Here is a 4,330-nt window from a genome sequence, read left to right on the forward strand (position 1 = left end):
TTTTTTCCGCCTTGCGAGATAAATTGACAAGAAGGAGCACTCGGGAGTGGATTTTTCGGAAAATCTCGCCCTGCCCATCGCGTAGCCATGGGTTTGGATCAGATCTCCGTTTGGATTGGGATCGGAAGGACGCTAGTATGTCGCTCAAGGATTATTTGAATTTTAAGTAATTAGTTTGATGGGTACGATCATACCAGCACTAATGCACCAGATCCCATCAGAACTCCGCAGTTAAGCGCGCCTGGGCGAGAGTAGTACTAGGATGGGTGACCTCCTGGGAAGTCCTCGTGTTGCACCCCTCGTTTTTGTTTTTCCGCCTTGCGAGATAAATTGACAAGAAGGACCACTCGGGAGTGGATTTTTCGGGAAATCTCGCCCTGCCCATCGCGTAGCCATGGGTTTGGATCAGATCTCCGTTTGGATTTGGATCGGAAGGACGCTAGTATGTCGCTCAAGGATTATATGAATTTTAAGTAATTAGTTTGATGGGTGCGATCATACCAGCACTAATGCACCGGATCCCATCAGAACTCCGCAGTTAAGCGTGCTTGGGCGAGAGTAGTACTAGGATGGGTGACCTCCTGGGAGGTCGGCGGGTTGCACCCCTCGTTTTGGTTTTGCTTCTTGCGAATAAATTGACAAGAAGGAGCACTCGGGAGTGGATTTTTGGGAAAATCTCGCCCTGCCCATCGCGTAGCCATGGGTTTGGATCAGATCTCCGATTGGATTGGGATCGGAAGGACGCTAGTATGTCGCTCAAGGATTATTTGAATTTAAGTAATTAGTTTGATGGGTGCGATCATACCAGCACTAATGCACCGGATCCCATCAGAACTCCGCAGTTAAGCGTGCTTGGGCGAGAGTAGTACTAGGATGGGTGACCTCCTGGGAAGTCCTCGTGTTGCACCCCTCGTTTTTGTTTTTCCGCCTTGCGAGATAAATTGACAAGAAGGACCACTCGGGAGTGGATTTTTCGGGAAATCTCGCCCTGCCCATCGCGTAGCCATGGGTTTGGATCAGATCTCCGTTTGGATTGGGGTCGGGAGGACGCTAGTATGTCGCTCAAGGATTATATGAATTTTAAGCAATTAGTTTGATGGGTGCGATCATACCAGCACTAATGCACCGGATCCCATCAGAACTCCGCAGTTAAGCGTGCTTGGGCGAGAGTAGTACTATGATGGGTGACCTCCTGGGAAGTCCTCGTGTTGCACCCCTCGTTTTTGTTTTTTCCGCCTTGCGAGATAAATTGACAAGAAGGACCACTCGGGAGTGGATTTTTTGGGAAAATCTCGCCCTGGCCATCGCGTAGCGATGGGTTTGGATCAGATCTCCGTTTGGATTGGGATCGGGAGGACGCTAGTATGTCGCTCAAGGATTATTTGAATTTTAAGTAATTAGTTTGATGGGTGCGATCGTACTAGCACTAATGCACCGGATCCCATTAGAACTCCGCAGTTAACCGTGCTTGGTTGAGAGTAGTACTAGGATGGGTGACCTCCTCGGAAGTCCTCGTGTTGCACCCCTCGTTTTTTTTTTTTCCGCCTTGCAAGAGGAATTGATAAGAAGGACCACTCGGGAGTGGATTTTTGGGAAAATCTCGCCCTGCCCATCGCGTAGCCATGGGTTTGGATCAGATCTCCGTTTGGATTGGGATCGGAAGGACGCTAGTATGTCGCTCAAGGATTATATGAATTTTAAGTAATTAGTTTGATGGGTGCGACCATACCAGCACTAATGCACCGGATCCCATCAGAACTCCGCAGTTAAGCGTGCTTGGGCGAGAGTAGTACTAGGATGGGTGACCTCCTGGGAAGTCCTCGTGTTGCACCCCTCGTTTTTGTTTTTTCCGCCTGGCGAGATAAATTGACAAGAAGTACTCGGGAGTGGGAGCTCTGGGAAAATTCATTCGCCCATCGCGTAGCGATGGGTTTGGATCAGATCTCCGTTTGGATTGGGATCGGAAGGACGCTAGTATGTCGCTCAAGGATTATATGAATTTAAGTAATTAGTTTGATGGGTGCGATCATACCAGCACTAATGCACCGGATCCCATCAGAACTCCGCAGTTAAGCGTGCTTGGGCGAGAGTAGTACTAGGATGGGTGACCTCCTGGGAAGTCCTCGTGTTGCACCCCTCGCTTTTGTTTCTTCCGCCTTGCGCGATAAATTGACAAGAAGGAGCACTCGAGTGATTTTTTGGGAGCTACCGCCTATCACAAGCAGCCAAGGTTTGACTGCATTCCACGCTTGGATTGGGATCGAAGGACGCCATGTCGCCCACATTATTTGAATTTTAAGTAATTAGTTTGATGGGTGCGATCATGCCAGCACTAATGCACCGGATCCCATCAGAACTCCGCAGTTAAGCGTGCTTGGGCGAGAGTAGTACTAGGATGGGTGACCTCCTGGGAAGTCCTCGTGTTGCACACCTCGTTTTTGTTTTTTCCGCCTTGCGCGATAAATTGACAAGAAGGACCACTCGGGAGTGGATTTTTGGGAAAATCTCGCCCTGCCCATCGCGTAGCCATGGGTTTGGATCAGATCTCCGTTTGGATTGGGATCGGAAGGACGCTAGTATGTCGCTCAAGGATTATATGAATTTGAAGTAATTAGTTTGATGGGTGCGATCATACCAGCACTAATGCACCGGATCCCATCAGAACTCCGCAGTTAAGCGTGCTTGGGCGAGAGTAGTACTAGGATGGGTGACCTCCTGGGAAGTCCTCGTGTTGCACCCCTCGTTTTTGTTTTTTCCGCCTTGCGAGATAAATTGACAAGAAGGAGCACTCGGGAGTGGATTTTGGGGAAAATCTCGCCCTGCCCATCGCGTAGCCATGGGTTTGGATCAGATCTCCGTTTGGATTGGGATCGGAAGGACGCTAGTATGTCGCCCAAGGATTATACGAATTTTAAGTAATTAGTTTGATGGGTGCGATCATACCAGCACTAATGCACCGGATCCCATCGGAACTCCGCAGTTAAGCGTGCTTGGGCGAGAGTAGTACTAGGATGGGTGACCTCCTGGGAAGTCCTCGTGTTGCACCCCTCGTTTTTGTTTTTTCCGCCTTGCGAGATAAATTGACAAGAAGGAGCACTCGGGAGTGGATTTTTGGGAAAATCTCGCCCTGCCCATCGCATAGCCATGGGTTTGGATCAGATCTCCGTTTGGATTGGGATCGGAAGGACGCTAGTATGTCGCTCAAGGATTATATGAATTTTAAGTAATTAGTTTGATGGTGCGATCATACCAGCACTAATGCACCGGATCCCATCAGAACTCCGCAGTTAAGCGTGCTTGGGCGAGAGTAGTACTAGGATGGGTGACCTCCTGGGAAGTCCTCGTGTTGCACCCCTCGCTTTTGTTTTTTCCGCCTTGCGAGATAAATTGACAAGAAGGAGCACTCGGGAGTGGATTTTTCGGGAAATCTCGCCCTGCCCATCGCGTAGCCATGGGTTTGGATCAGATCTCCGTTTGGATTGGGATCGGAAGGACGCTAGTATGTCGCTCAAGGATTATATGAATTTTAAGTAATTAGTTTCATTGGTGCGATCATACCAGCACTAATGCACCGGATCCCATCAGAACTCCGCAGTTAAGCGTGCTTGGGCGAGAGTAGTACTAGGATGGGTGACCTCCTGGGAAGTCCTCGTGTTGCACCCCTCGTTTTTGTTTTTTCCGCCTTGCGAGAGGAATTGACAAGAAGGAGCACTCTGAGTGATTTTTGGGAAAAATTCGCCCATCACAGAAGCCATGGTTTGATCAGATTCTCCGCTTGGATTGGGATCGAAGGACGCGCTAGTATGTCTTCATGATTATATGAATTTTAAGTAATTAGTTTGATGGTGCGATTACACAAAGACTCAATGCACGATCCCATCAACTCCCGCCAGCTAAGCTGCGGTTGGCTGCAGAGTAGTACTAGGATGGGTGACCTCCTGGGAAGTCCTCGTGTTGCACCCCTCGTTGATTTTTTTTGCGCCTTGCGAGATAAATTGACAAGAAGGACCACTCGGGAGTGGATTTTTCGGAAAATCTCGCCCTGCCCATCGCGTAGCCATGGGTTTGGATCAGATCTCCGATTGGATTGGGACCGGAAGGACGCTAGTATGTCGCTCAAGGATTATTTGAATTTTAAGTATTTAGTTTGATGGGTGCGATCATACCAGCACTAATGCACCGGATCCCATCAGAACTCCGCAGTTAAGCGTGCTTGGGCGAGAGTAGTACTAGGATGGGTGACCTCCTGGGAAGTCCTCGTGTTGCACCCCTCGTTTTTGTTTTCTCCGCCTTGCGAGATAAATTGACAAGAAGGACCACACGGGAGTGG

At 49.2% G+C, this 4,330-nt stretch overlaps 13 non-coding genes across 13 annotated transcripts; all 13 read left to right on the forward strand.

Moving 5' to 3' along the window:
• Positions 1–180: 180 nt before the first annotated feature.
• On the forward strand, positions 181–299 carry LOC118347220. Its single transcript, XR_004800452.1, has one exon. It is a non-coding gene; the product is annotated as a 5S ribosomal RNA (ribosomal RNA).
• Positions 300–487: 188 nt separating this feature from the next.
• Positions 488–606, forward strand: LOC118347219. The gene has a single exon (XR_004800451.1). It is a non-coding gene; the product is annotated as a 5S ribosomal RNA (ribosomal RNA).
• A 185-nt stretch (positions 607–791) lies between these two features.
• LOC118347222 lies at positions 792–910 on the forward strand. The gene has a single exon (XR_004800454.1). It is a non-coding gene; the product is annotated as a 5S ribosomal RNA (ribosomal RNA).
• Positions 911–1,098: 188 nt separating this feature from the next.
• Positions 1,099–1,217, forward strand: LOC118347214. Its single transcript, XR_004800446.1, has one exon. It is a non-coding gene; the product is annotated as a 5S ribosomal RNA (ribosomal RNA).
• Positions 1,218–1,407: 190 nt separating this feature from the next.
• On the forward strand, positions 1,408–1,526 carry LOC118347221. Its single transcript, XR_004800453.1, has one exon. It is a non-coding gene; the product is annotated as a 5S ribosomal RNA (ribosomal RNA).
• Positions 1,527–1,715: 189 nt separating this feature from the next.
• Positions 1,716–1,834, forward strand: LOC118347213. The gene has a single exon (XR_004800445.1). It is a non-coding gene; the product is annotated as a 5S ribosomal RNA (ribosomal RNA).
• Positions 1,835–2,018: 184 nt separating this feature from the next.
• Positions 2,019–2,137, forward strand: LOC118347223. Its single transcript, XR_004800455.1, has one exon. It is a non-coding gene; the product is annotated as a 5S ribosomal RNA (ribosomal RNA).
• A 176-nt stretch (positions 2,138–2,313) lies between these two features.
• On the forward strand, positions 2,314–2,432 carry LOC118347218. The gene has a single exon (XR_004800450.1). It is a non-coding gene; the product is annotated as a 5S ribosomal RNA (ribosomal RNA).
• A 189-nt stretch (positions 2,433–2,621) lies between these two features.
• Positions 2,622–2,740, forward strand: LOC118347224. The gene has a single exon (XR_004800456.1). It is a non-coding gene; the product is annotated as a 5S ribosomal RNA (ribosomal RNA).
• A 189-nt stretch (positions 2,741–2,929) lies between these two features.
• On the forward strand, positions 2,930–3,048 carry LOC118347215. The gene has a single exon (XR_004800447.1). It is a non-coding gene; the product is annotated as a 5S ribosomal RNA (ribosomal RNA).
• A 188-nt stretch (positions 3,049–3,236) lies between these two features.
• Positions 3,237–3,355, forward strand: LOC118347216. Its single transcript, XR_004800448.1, has one exon. It is a non-coding gene; the product is annotated as a 5S ribosomal RNA (ribosomal RNA).
• A 189-nt stretch (positions 3,356–3,544) lies between these two features.
• On the forward strand, positions 3,545–3,663 carry LOC118347217. The gene has a single exon (XR_004800449.1). It is a non-coding gene; the product is annotated as a 5S ribosomal RNA (ribosomal RNA).
• Positions 3,664–4,152: 489 nt separating this feature from the next.
• On the forward strand, positions 4,153–4,271 carry LOC118347225. Its single transcript, XR_004800457.1, has one exon. It is a non-coding gene; the product is annotated as a 5S ribosomal RNA (ribosomal RNA).
• Positions 4,272–4,330: the final 59 nt, after the last annotated feature.

The sequence above is a fragment of the Juglans regia genome, unplaced genomic scaffold, assembly GCF_001411555.2.
Source record: "Juglans regia cultivar Chandler unplaced genomic scaffold, Walnut 2.0 Scaffold_841, whole genome shotgun sequence".
Classification (NCBI taxonomy): Eukaryota; Viridiplantae; Streptophyta; class Magnoliopsida; order Fagales; family Juglandaceae; genus Juglans; species Juglans regia.